Source organism: Myiozetetes cayanensis, unplaced genomic scaffold (assembly GCF_022539395.1).
Source record: "Myiozetetes cayanensis isolate MyiCay16 unplaced genomic scaffold, myiCay2020 scf17, whole genome shotgun sequence".
In the NCBI taxonomy this organism is placed as follows: Eukaryota; Metazoa; Chordata; class Aves; order Passeriformes; family Tyrannidae; genus Myiozetetes; species Myiozetetes cayanensis.
The window spans coordinates 3,634,914-3,648,921 of record NW_026087378.1 but is presented as its reverse complement, the minus strand read 5'-3'; the positions used below and the strand labels follow the sequence as shown (position 1 = coordinate 3,648,921).

General features: G+C 39.1%; 1 long non-coding RNA gene across 2 annotated transcripts in view; it reads left to right on the top strand.

Moving 5' to 3' along the window:
- Positions 1–11,919: 11,919 nt before the first annotated feature.
- The window catches only part of LOC126638278 (uncharacterized), a 300,580-nt gene continuing 298,491 nt past the window's right edge, over positions 11,920–14,008 (top strand). For both annotated transcript variants that reach the window (XR_007628573.1, XR_007628572.1), the window contains exon 1: positions 11,920–12,025. This is a non-coding gene — a long non-coding RNA (uncharacterized LOC126638278). The remainder of the gene's footprint in view (positions 12,026–14,008) is intronic.

Genomic DNA, 14,008 nt, shown 5'->3' with positions numbered 1-14,008 from the left:
TGGCTGGTAGGTGACAGTTTAGAATCCAGCAAACGAAGTTAGAGAAGTTGGTTTACAGCACTGTGCATCTGCTGGCCTTATTCATTTTGGTGTCATGTTTGTGGCTGACAGTCTTTGATAGAGGTGAAGAGAATGCAATCAGCAAATTAAGATATATCATCTTTAAATGATGCCTTTAAATACATCGAGTCTTTTCCTTCTTCTCTCTTTTTAATGGGCATTGAAGATATATGACTCGAAGTGAGGTATTAATGAGCTAAAGAACATCTGTTTAGAGTAACATCAGTAATTCAGACAGTGACATCTTTTTTTTTTTTTCTTTTTTACTCATGTTCCCAGGAGTTTAATGAATGGTGTTATTTGTAACTCTTTATAAAAACAGTTTGCTAAGGGGTGCCTGGACCTATTCTGTAAAGAGATACACAGTGTGAGGTTCTTTACCTCTCACTTTATTGAAATCTGAAAGTGGTGACCAGATGTGAAGATGTACCCATGGAAAGGATTTTAGAAAATGATATCTGAAAGCTTTCCTGCCCACCCTTCCCTGTGGTGACATGCAATGCCATTTTGAACAGCATCAAACTCCAGAATAAAATGAGTAACTGCTTTTGGGTAGTCCTTTAGCAGCATAAAGTTCTACTGATATCAGTATTCCTTCACTGCTTTTTCCATGGGGATGTTTGCTTTCATCCAAGTAATGGAATTACCTTAAGGAAAAAGTGAAGTAGTAGTGAGAAGAATCAAGTCAGGACCCTTAATTGGGCTCTAGCCAAGCAGAGACATTTTTCTACCTTTTGGAGCTTTGTACAAGTTTGTGAGCAGTAATTTAGTCCTTACTTTATAAAATGCTATGCCACTACTTTGTACAGATTTAACATATATGCAATATATATCAAGGAAAAAACTATATTAGACAAGTACAACTCTCCAATTTCTCAACACTTAACATAAATAATTGCTGCACTATGAAGATTTAAATGGGGATTGCCACTTTTATAATTAATTCTTTTTTGTTTCATCCTCCTTACTAATTGAAAATGGGCTTTCAATGCAGAATGCTTTGAAATTGTGTGAAGAGATGGAATTGGAAATGAACTTAATTAACTACAAACTGTCCAAATCAATCAGTGTTTCACAGTGCCTTTGTAATGTACAGAGTTCATAATTTACTTGGGATTGCCATAATACGTATGCCATAATTGCAAAGTAATCATGCTAAGAGTGTACAAAATTTAGTGTTGTGCTCTGCTGCTCTATTGGAATGAAATGTCTATGCTTTCACACACCAAACTGGATTGGGGGCAAAAGGGTGTATTTTTCCATTAACCAAACAGAGAACTTGTATAAATTAGGGCATTTCTCCAAGTCTGGCAGGGCTTTCAGATGTTAATAGTCAGAGAGAAAAAATTCTTTGAATTCAATGTCCAAGCAATCTGGCATTTCAAATGGTAGTGTTCTTGCTATGCTCTCCATGATGTTTGCAGCATGGAAGCCATAAGTTCATAGAACGAGATCAGGGAAAATAAACCCCGTGCACAAACACTTGGCAAAATTTCTGTTGGTTTCCAGAAAGTTTTTACAACAAGAGTTTCTGCACTCAAGGCTGTTGAATTGAATGAGGTGTGTTATGCTGACACTGTGGTATTTTTGAGTCATTCTTGTGTTTATTATTTAAAATACTGAGGGTGACATGAATGCTAACCTAATTGAAAGGGTTTTTTGCCTGATTAATTTTATGAACTATGTTGACAAAGGTTTGATTTCTTTGGCTGGTTGAAAATAATCTGAATATTGTGCTTTGCCCTTGTCATTTAGGGAACAGAGGGTACTGTTTTATTCACTTTTGTAGATTGCTTGTTGTGGTATTGTAACAGAACCTTCTGGTAATGACAATGGACTTCTTGATTGTGTTCTATTAGCAGGACTTAATGAAAACAGACTTCCTTTTCACTTACATGCAAGATAAAAATAGTAAGAATCATGTGTACTCAGACTTGCTGACTGTTCAGAGGAATTAAATGATTTCTAAACTATCAAACAACATTAAGAAAATAAACAAAAATGGTTCTTGCAAGGCTAAAATATGTCATCGTACCCCATACCAGGAAAACCTATCAAGCCACATAATGTTTGTGATATTTAATTCGTATCCTCTTATTTCCCCTTCCCAATTTGTCTTTCATTTGTTTTACTCCTGGAGTAGGTATCTAAATCAGTATGCTGGGTTCTGTAGGACCCCTCTGCATTCAATGTTCATAAGGGAAGTCAACCAGTGCTCTTTAAGGTATGCTTATCCTGAAACCTGCTATCTGGAGGAGTGTTTCCTTCCCTCTCTGCCTCTTTTATTCTCTCATTTGCCCCCCCATTTATTTTTTCCTCAAAAATGAGATTACCAGGCTTGCTGTATGGTGTGATGCATTGGTGGGAATGCATAGTCAGCTGCAGATGTCAAGAGCCCTACCTGGCCAAAATTCCTGCTGTGTGACACAGCATCCCCTGTCAAGGGTGTGGGAAAAGATCCAGGAAAAGGTGAAGAAGCTAATGAAGTAAGGCTGGTTTGATTAATAGCTGGAGACCAGGCTAACACCTGATAAAGGAAAGGACTGAGGCACCAGATAAGGATGATCCAATCCTTTTATTTCCACTCAGCCTTAATGGAGAGAAAATGGAAACTAGCCACTTTTCCCTCCCTTCCACCAACAGTTCTCCAGAAGTTGTACTTTCTGCTGGTATCCATGTTCTTTATATGGTCACGTGGACAATCATAGTTCAGTTCATATCCCTTCTTTTTTATAGCAAAAATTCTCCCAGGATGCAATTCTTGAGATGAAGCTTTTTCTTGCCTACTTCAGGATCTCTATTTTTTTCCTGGGATCACAGTAGGGTGAATGCCTTCTGAAAATATTCCAAAGATATTCCATAGAACCTTTTGGTTATTCCATGGGCTTACTCCATGAAGAGTGACTTGTATCTCTCTAGCAGATGTGCCTGACTATTTGTTCTTGAAGTCTGTGGTAAGGAACATTTTGATGTTTGGGGAGCTGGCAGGCACTGCCCCTTTGTAGAAGGGGTATAAGTCTGGGCATTGGTGGAACTCCAGTTTGTGTTTCGTCCTAGCAGGGACAGCTTTCATTGCTCTGGGCACAATAACCTGGCCTTGAAAATGCCCTGTTGAACAAACTGGTTTCAAGTGATATAATAAATGAGCTCTTCTCTTAATCCAGCCAAAATCATTATGCCTGGGGTATTCCCTCCAGATGTTCACCAAAATGTGCCAGCTCACTGTATGTCAGGAGAGTATCTTTAGCTTGGCCCAGCGGGGATTAGCTGGCAGGTCAGAGTCAGCAGGAACTGGACTGGCTGTTTGGGGCAGTGTGCGAGGAAAATGAGAAGTTAAATATCCAATAAGTGTGGTATAAAATGCTGTCCAGAGAGCAGAGGTCAAAGGAGCCAGCAGGCACAGAGAGGGGATCGTGGGGCTGCCAAAGAGAACTGATTTTCAAGGTGTGTAATTCATAGTTATGTAGTAATCACTTTGCAAGCTGTCTGGACAGGGAGGCCAGTGACAGCTGAACAGACACATCCCTGGGACTGAGCCCAGCCTGCAGGCTCAGGGAAGTTTCCTGGGAAGCAAGTACCAGCCACTTTTTTGGAGGGATGATAAGGTGGCACTTGCTGCGCTATGGACAACAAGCTGTCCGGTTATTAGGAACTGCCAGCTGTCTTCAAGTATAACATTACTGCCATCAAAAATAGAGAAACTTTGCCCCTGATACCAATAAGCCTGAAAACGTGAATATTTGGAATATTTAGTGTCCCTGTTTACTCTAACACTGAGCTAAGTACTTGGACAGGTGAATGCTCCTGCTGACAGTGAGTGCAGCCAGTAAATAGACATTTTGATGAACAGGCAGCTGAGCCCTGCTGTGCATGGACAAGTCACTATTGATTTAAGTAATCTTATGCCCATAAAGGATTTTTTCATCACTTGCTAAGAAACAAGAAGCAGCAGATAAAGATGAGTTTCATCAGAAGGAGGTTATTGCTGGAAATCCTTTTGTCTTTGAGTCTAATGTGTGAAAACACAGACAAGTCTGCTGAAACAGAATAAAACAGAAAGCCAGATAATACCCATAAAGCTTCCAGATGCTGCTTTTTAGTCCTCAGAGCCCCAGAAACAGATGAAGGGCAATTCAATTGCCCTTAATGTGACTTCACTGAATGCATGCTTTATTTCAAAAAGACAACTGCTCTAAATGCTATAGACAAATACAATACTAATGTACTTCTGTCAGTGTCCATATTAAACTGTACACCATTTTAGACATTTTGTGGCTTGTAAACATCAAATAGTTCATGCTGATATACAAAGGAAAAGCTGACTGGGTTCAACAGTGATATGGAATAACTTCCTTAGATTTATTTTTAATTCCGGATTTGTTGATGCAACACAACTGCAGAGAATAGCAATAGCTCTGTGTGGGATTTTTTGTTTGTTTGTTTTTAATGAGTAAAACTACATAAAAAGTATGATTCTTTGAGATTAAAATAGATATTTCTCTGAAATCTTATATGATGTCTGTACTCAGCACTGGTGATGCCACATCTCAAATATTGTGTCCAGTTCTGGGCCCCTCACTTCTAGAAGGACATTGAGGTGCTGGAGCGTGTCCAGGGAAGTGCAGGAGAAGGGTCTGGAGTGTAAGTGATGTGAGGAGTAGCTGGGGGGGCTCATCCTGGAGAAAAGGAGGCTCAGGGGGAACCTTCTGGCTCTCTCCAACTCCCTGACAGGAGGGTGGAGCCTGGTGGGGGTCGGGCTCTGCTCCCAGGGAACAAGGGACAGGACAAGACAAAACAACCTCAGGCTGTGCCAGGGGAGGTTCGGGTTGGGCATCAGGAGGAATTTCATCACTGAAAGGGTGGCTAAGCATTTGAACAGACTGGCCAGGGAGGTGATGGAGTCACCACCTCTGGAGGTGTTCAGGAAACAACTGGCACTCAGTGCTCTGGTTTGACAGGGTGGTGTTTGGTCCAAGACTGGACTCGATGATCTTGAAGGTCTTTCCCAGCCTTAATGATTCTATGTTACATGCTAAGCTGATGCCCTGGGGGGATTTCTCCATGAGAACAAACCTTCAAAACGAAACAGTGCAGTTGTGAATTAGGTTTTCTTCATTGCTATGTTGTATGCAGCCATCCCTGCAGGAATTTGTCTGTAGCTTTGAATGCAGGGTTAACCTAAATGGACTGTAATCTATTCCAGCTGAACGTCTGGACTTTAGGAAACAAAATGTTAGTCACCATCAGCAACATCCTGATAGATTTTTTCATTCCAGTAGAATCCAAGTCTCAGGTGTAAGTCACTTTGTCCTAAAGAGGTTAGAGGGATGAACCTAAGAACACACATCAGGATAAACAGAAATCATGCAGTGAAGTGTAAAGGATGGAAGAAATGAGTAAATTGGGTAGTTTAAAAAAAAAAGGGAGAGAAAACTGAGGAAAAAATTGACATCAGGTGACTTCTGTATGTCAAGTAAAGGATTTTAAAGTATTTAAGGAGCAGACAAGCATCATGAACTGACAAGAAAATTGTGGGGATGGTAAATTTGTGTTTCCTACAATACCAATAAAATGCATGATGACAATATCATTCAGAAGTAAGACTGAAAATACCAAAGATGATGAGAGATTCAGCTGGGAGACTGAATATGCAAAAAGAGGTACAGATCTTCATAATTTATTCTTGATTGGCTTCATAATTGATTTATCACGAAATAATGCTTGACTTGTGCATTGACCACAAGTTTAAAACTGTGCCATCTGGACTGAATTACTGTCTTTTCTGTGTTAGTAATTGTGAGGGATGTAATTTATTTATTTATTTATTTATTTATTTAAATTTCTTTGCTTTAAGAAAACATACTGCTGTAGGATAATTTGGATTTAAGAGTAAAAACTCAGTCTTTAAGAGTAAAATCCTTTCCGTAGGGAGCAAAATTCAAGCTTTAGCTAATGATGGTTTTAACTTGCCTCCCACCACTTCAGCTCAGTCATGTTGGTGGCAGCAATTTGGAAAGGTTCCAGGTGAGATCAATCCTCTGTTGTGGGAGGTGCTCTACAGAGACACCAAGAGACAATCTGTGATTCAAAGTCTTCACAGACCGTGCAGTCACTACAGATCAAAGGAGTGAGACGTGCTGAGGAAGTGGCTTGTTTCAGGTTGAACTGCTAAGACTTTACCTTATTTAAAAATAGAAGCATGAATGTTTATCAGCACTGGGACAGTCACCTGTCCAGAGAGCAGTGGGAGATCAGCAGGGGCAGGGCAGGCAGAGGGAGTGGTGAAGACAAAATCGAGCTCGTGGATTCTGCTGTCACCAGTTGGCTGTTGGCACGTGCTGATATGAGCTTTAATAGTTAATGTATCCTGCAGAAACAAGTGCACCCTGAACATTAGCTGGGAGAGAGAGCTAGACTCCTGAGGATAAGTTCTTGTCACTGCATTTTAGGAGATTAATATTTCACAACATAAATTAAATTGGCTGTTGTTGGGCAGACCTCACAAAGAACCAGTAATTAGACAAAAATTACCAACCACCTCACAGGGATGAGTTTCCTTAAATCTATTGCTAAGGAAGTGCTGCAGGTAGCTATTTTGGTCTCTCCATTATCTAAGAAGACAAGGCTGAAGCCTTCAGTGACTTAGTACAGGTTCCAAGTGGTGGCAATCTTTTGCTTGGGAGAGGGACAGTGTGTGTTGATGGGGGGATTTCTGCCCTCCCAGTGACTGCTGAATTGAACAAAAGTCCCTCAACCCCTTCCAGACCAACTCCAGTCTAGAAGCTCAGATGTACTAGCAAAACGTTTTGATAAAACATTGTGAGACACCGATATCAAGAAAGGAATTTTAGATGTTAAATGCTGTATAAGAAAATAAACTCACATCCCTGAATTTCACATTAAATTTCTCTTGCAACTTTCTGCCATTGTCAAAACCTTACATATTCAATTGAATCTCATAAGAACTGTGATGGAATTAGCCAAGAAGCTTGTTTTCATTATTTCACATTATTTCACTCATTTTACTTTGTCACTTCATTGTCTCAGTAATTGTTCTCCAGTTCATTTAAACTAATCAACTATTTGTTATGGTCATTCTTAGTTTAGTTTCATTTTCTCTTAGGAATCCCTTGGTTCTTTAAGAGATTGGCTTGAGCTAAATGTCTGGAATAGAAAGAATGGAGATTTGTTTATTAGTGTTTTTGTTGTTATTAGGGGTATATGGCAATATTGTCATTGTTCATTTTCAGCAGGTCCTTCTGTAGAGCCCCTGCAGTATCAGAACTGTAGAATTCCCTGGCGCTTTTCCTCTTTTAGCTGGCAGTGCAGCAACCACCTACAGCACAGATACTTTTATATCTCATCCTCAAACAAATGAAAAGCATCACGGAAATCCTCCCTCCACTGTTTTGTGTTATCCTAAATCTAGGAAAAAACTGTCTCTCAAAACTGCAATGAAGATTTGCTCTTGAAAAATCTTCAGATAGGAAAATGCAGCCAGCACCCATTTCTGTCTGGTTATCTGAATACCCAGGAGAGTTCTTTTCTTCTGGTTGAGAAGTTCTGTAGGTGCTCCAGAAAAAGTTACAGACAGTTTGTTGCTTAGTCTGGGAAGAAATTCATGTTAAATTAAGGGGGTTTCAGTGAAATTTGTGTCTTAGCATGTTCAGACATATTAATAATAACAGATTTTTTTTAAGGGTTCCTGCAGTTTTTAAGGCTTAAGATGAACTGGAAGAGAGCATTTACAGATTTTGATGCTACCATATGTGCAAGTTTGGGTTTTTTTCCCTTTCACCTTGTCCTGTTATAAGTTGTCTATCTGAATGCCTCCCTGATATATCTCAAAATACAGCATGAATTATTTCTTTCTGAATGAAAATGGTACCTGTGTTTTTGCGTAGTTTTTAGATTAATCTTCCATGGTAGTTTAGTTTATTAAAATAAGAAAAGTTTTGAAAAGCTCTGATTATCTCAAATAGACCTTCTTTGTCAAAGGGAGGTATTCCTTGTAAAACAATAAGCTTTAAGATTTATCAGTCAACTGCATTTAGAGGATTTTAGTTCTAATCAGTACCCAGTATCATCAGGTTGCTTTTGAACCAGAGACAAGACAAATGAAATTTTGTATTTTCAACAGAATATTGGCAAAAACATAAATATGAAGTTGTCACTTGACATCACACTAAGCTTATTTGTCTCACCACCACTTCACGCAGACTCTTTGCTGAGGAGAAAGTATCCAGAGATTATGTTTCTCTGGAAGGGCAATGCAGGCAGTCTCTTCTATAAATATTTTAAAAAAAGATCAAGTTAATGTCACTGCAGGTTTTACTGGTGTGCCTGCTGGGTCATGGTTCTGGGGGCCTGTGGCAGAACTCAGGTGGTGAAACAGCTCTGCCTGGAAAGGGACCTTACCCAGCATTACCTCAGGGCAGCATCAGAGCCTTTGTTGGGGAATGGAAATAGCAATTGATATCATCTTAATCATTCAAAAAACCTTGCTAAGGTATTTTTGTAGAGTTCAAGCTGAATTTCAGTGCACTTGTTCATAAACAATCACTGTTTATGGTAAGATCATAATCGATCACATGGTGAGCTTTTTGATTAAAATAATAAAACTATAATATTACACCATTTAAAGGTCAAAGCTTAGACAAAGGTAGAGGGTGCATCTCAGGCACTACCACTTAAAAGCCACATCAGCCCAGAGAGTAGGATGCTATTGACTGTTAGGGTGGATATAACATATACATATATATGTGCAATCACTCTCACAAACTGTTGTCTTTAAAACAGAATGGGTTTGACTATACTGATTATACAAGAAGTATATTTTTGTCATTTATTTGAGAGTCCAACATTACTCTACATGCAATTCATGAAAGTGAAAATACTGAGAACTTCAGAGTTCTCTTCAAGCAAATTTCAGTACTATGTACTATAAACCAGTACATCCTCTGAATAGGACAAAACAGTTAAACTCTTGTTTCAAATTGTAGATCCCACTATTTTCATCACTCTCTAATCTTATATTCTCCTTTAAATTATAAATTGCCCAAGTGGCTTGGACTTAGCCAAGGGAACTTTTGGAATGTATTTAATATGATTTTATTAGCTTTACTGGAGGCTCAGGATATGATTTGGTGTGTTGGAGACATATCTGTATTCAGTGATGCCTCCCTCAGGATTCATTCTCTTTTAATGAATAGTGAGAGACAGTAGCAGTGTGTGTGATGTATGTTTTAGCATGGTTGATGAGTTTCTGCAGTTAAAAAGCACATGTCATTGTTATTTACTCTGTGTTATTTACACTGCAAGCCTCTCAAAGGCCCTAGCCCCATTGCACTTGGCAATGCCAAAATACAGATAGCATCTGTATGATTTAGCTGCTTTCCCTGAGAATAAGAGGCAAAGGCAAGACTTGAAAAAAGGAGTCAGGCTCCTTCCTCCATGAGCTTTCCTAAAGCTGTGAGCTGAACTCTCCCAGAGCTGATTCCATTGCTGCTGTGACTGGTACCAGTTCTGGAAATCACAGTGTGTTCTGAGAGGCTCAGCTGTGTAGGACCTGCCTTTTCTTCTCCTTTGCTATGGGTGAAAAGACAGATCAGCCCCTAAATTATAATACCATGTTGCATCACCTGAAAGACCGGGGACAGAAAAAGGGGAAGAAAAAAAAAAACCCAACCACTAAAAGTGCCCACAAAAAAGGCAGTAATTCTTATGCAGATACAGCTCCAGGGAGGTGACTACCCGAGGGTCAGAGCAGAGTGAAAAGGTCAGGGATGAACTGATGTGTGTAACCTCACTCACTGTGCTTTGGTTCATTGATGAGTTACAGAGCAAACAGGCTTTTTCAGTTGTTACTCTGAATGTCTGTGCACTTGTTTTATAGCAACACTCCTATTTTTATCCTTTCCATCCGCTCCAGTACCCAGAGATCTGCAGTACTTACTCCGTGTGCCAGTACTTTCTCACTTCACTGATAAACTTGGATATCCTTTCCATGATGAAGTAGACTGTTTCATGGATAACATTTTTCTTGAAGCACAGTATATTTTCCCTACCTTCAAGGTTTCAATTAATTGGCGTGCATCTTTAACTATGACTCCTAAAATAGTAATAACTTGCATTTCACAGCCAAAACCTCAATATTCCAAATCTTTATTGACATTTGGTGATATTTGCTTGCTTATTAAAAATGCAAGAAAACAATTGACATTTCTTATCTTTTGGCTGTACACTTCTAGATAAGTGCAAACAGTTTAATCTTTGCTTCCTGTAACAAGGTATTGGATTCTGGCAAAACTATTAATTATAGAAGTTTAAGCAACTTTTTCCAATAATTTTTTTTTTTTGCTATAGCAGATTTTTTTTTAACTTTTAAACCAAAAAATGCCCACTAAGAAACCTTCCTCAAAAAAATCCAAACAAGCCCAAACCCCAAACATTAAATAAGGCAGGTAGAAATGCAAGCTCATGTATACAGCCACAGATATAGGGCTGGAAATGTACTTTAAGCTGACATTGGCTACAGTTAGTTCATTTGCATTCACTTGAATGTGCCCTCAGACCTTTGGACTGTGTGTAATAAAATGTACCTGTGCCATGCACAACACTGAGAGATTAATGCAGTCAGTGTCCTAATAATTGGCTTGCCCCACTGAATATTTTGGAGGTGTCTCTTTCATTGTCAAGAATTGATTCCAGTAATCATAACCTACCAGTTGGCATGTCAAAGACACAATCAAACCTAGCATTTACGCTATTACACCACTGACACAACGCGCTCATTGTCCTACAAAAGCTCAGCCATCATCTTGATTATCAATACTGTTATTTTTTTTTAGTTAAGAGATTGATTCCTTTAACATTGCAGAGTGGAAGAAATAAACTTCTTGCAGATCAATAACATAGCAGGCTTTCTTTTCTTGCCTCAGACAATCCTGATAAAAGCAGTTTTAGATTGCTTATCTTACTGAGTCAACTGCTAAGGTAGAAACAGCAGATACCTCTGTATTTAAAAAATGTTCTCCAAGTTTGGTCTTTTAATTTTAGGGTTTTTTCCAGTGTCATTTGGGCTGTCTGCCTTGTCATTAAACTGCCTTAAAATTCTCCAGTAAGCATCAGTTTGGCCGTTAAATTCTGACTGCTGTAAATTTTCTGTGTTGTGTTGACATTACATTCCAGTAGTTTAAAAAGCAGCATCGAAACACCCCGGGTTCACAGTTCAAATTAATTTGAAAGTTGGATGGTGCACTGAATGCTATTAATGGAAAATTGATCCTGAGAGATAAAGCTCATTACCTAGGAATGCATAACTGGAGTATTACCTCAGCATAGGTCTCTCTGTGTCCTCTATAGGAGCAAAGTTACCAAACGTACAAGGAATTTTTATTTATATATTTTCTCCAGAAGGATTTTTAGAGGACACTGCAGTGGACTTGTATGCAAACTGTTAAAGAGTTTGAAGGAGGAAAAGAAAATCCATCCAGAATTTTCTCCAAGTATGAACTCATTGAATAAACTCTTGAGTAAAGACTTGAGTGAACAGCCAGTGTGGGGCTTCACTGGTGCACAGCTGCTCCTCACCTGGGTAGCAAACATCTACTGGAAGAATTGGCACTGCTTTGAGGAGAGAGCATCACTTTGAAATCTCGGGATAACTACATAGTCCTGGGGTTTAAGTTGTGTGAGCAAGTTGCTTTTCTGCTGTGCGTCTCTGTCAGCATTTCTACCGCGTGTGATTCTGTGTGTAGTATCTTAACCTCACCCTAGAAACGACTCAAAAGTCCTTTTGTGTTTGGTCTGTCACTCAGAAGATGTGTCATTGACTGCTATTACCTCTCCAGGTGTCCAATCAGAACCAGTGTCTAACTGGAGTTGCATTGTCTGGAATGCTCCGGATAACAAAGGAGGAACCATTACAGCCTATTACATGTGAAAGGAACTTTCCCCGGACTCGGTAAGTGGCGCAATTTGTTTAAGAACTCCACCAAAGTGCCCTAAGTGGGTTCTTAGTGCTGCCCTGTAGACTCTGGATGGCTCCCCTGCTGTGTCCCTTTGTTTAATCCTCACTCAGGAAATCTCAAATATTCATTTCAGGTAGGTTATTAGCATCATTTCTGTCTGCTGCAATCCTTTATCCCTGCTTTACCGAAAAAGTGAAGCATCATCCTACCGGAGAAGGGTCTATGTGGGGTTATTTAATTTTAAATTTACACTAACTTTTTAAAAGAAGTGGTCTTTATACCTGGGAATTAAAACTTACTACTGCTGGTAAAAATAATAGCACCTCTAGTGGTGTTATGAAAGTCTAGTATATGTAGTGATAATTCCCTGCTGTAAACTGATGTACAGCAACCAGTGTACCTCTCATCTCTTTGACATAAAAATCCAGTTGATGAAATTCAAAAACAGAAGACAGGAATTGCAGGGAGCTGTTCACCAGAGGTCCAAACTCTGCAAACAGCATGCCCTAGGCACTCATGAAAAATGTAGCCTCTCTGCTTCTTTTTGCCCAGTAGGGTCATGTCCAAATCCTTTCACCTTTAAATCACGTTGCCTCTTGCTTCACTATTGCATCTTGCCCTTGTTTCTAGTTTGTTGCTGCCTTAGAGGCTTCTGTTGTTCCAGAAACTAGAGAGGAACATTTATTAAGAGAGATTTATTTGTAAAGGTCAGACTCTACATTACCTCAGCATTAGGTTCAGTCTGCAGAATAATGATTTCATTTAAAACACTGAGGCAGCTCAGACTTATCGCTTATTTTAAAATATGACTTTGAGGAATCAAGCATATGTCAAAGTGTGGTAAATAAGTGAATCTCTGTTCAGCTCAGGGTTTCTGAAGCACTGGAAGCTTTAACGTTTTGGTCATTCATTTTTATTAGGTTTTGATTTTAATAAAAAATCCTGCATATTGTTGATATTTAAAAAAACAGAGCACATCTCCTCAAAATACTTTCTTCTCCAAATTAGAATTCAGGTGGCTTCACATTTCCTGTTCTAGCAAGAGAAAGAATTATAAACATGCAGTGGGCAGAAAATTACTCATTTCTTGTAACTATGGATATTAGTCTAATCATATATGAATAATACCAGCAAGCTTTGTTCATGTCAGTCTGTAAATCAGTCTCTGTTGTTTTGTGTTACAATTCATTAGTGCTTCCCCATAAACTCCATCATAGCTGCTTTTTAATACTTGCACTATGACAATAATAGAGATGTAAAAATCTAGATTTTGGAGTCAGTGATTTAAATTTTGGCTTCATTTTCAAGGACCTCGTTCTCTCTGTTACAGGGCTTTGTGCCTGCGTGATTTAGTAAAGTACAGGCTTCTGTGTTTAACAACGCAGCACACAGGAACTGTGGCCCTGTGTAGTAGCATCTGGAAATTCACAGATATATATATTTACAGATATATACCAGCCACATTATGAACACAGATCAAAAAGAGATACAGATATCTCCTTAAAGTATTTGAGGATAGGACAGATTTAGATGTACAGGGATGTAAGAAACAGTACTAGCTGGCTGTGTTCTTATAAAACAAGTGATTTAGGCATTGTTAAAACTTTTGTGGGTGTCATAGTAGGGTTTAAAGAGCTGTTTGAAGATGTACAATGGGATAATTTCATGGATGTTTATGGGACTTCTTCCCAGTGTCTGAGCAGTTGGGGAGCAAGTGCTTGTTTGAAATGTAACAAGCAGATAAAAGATGCTGAGGTCGTGGTCTAACCTGAGGTGGGGATTGACCTGCTACAACTCAGGGAGAGCCAACAAGATAGACCAAGGCTCAGGAGGGCTTTGAATATGGAGATGAGCAGCTCATGTTTGAGGTGACTGTTTTCTTACACACCCTTTCTTCAGGCACTTCCTCCTTCTCCTCTGCCAAGTCAGGAAAATTGTGTTTTCAGAGACCAGTATGAAAGTTTGCAAAAGTACCT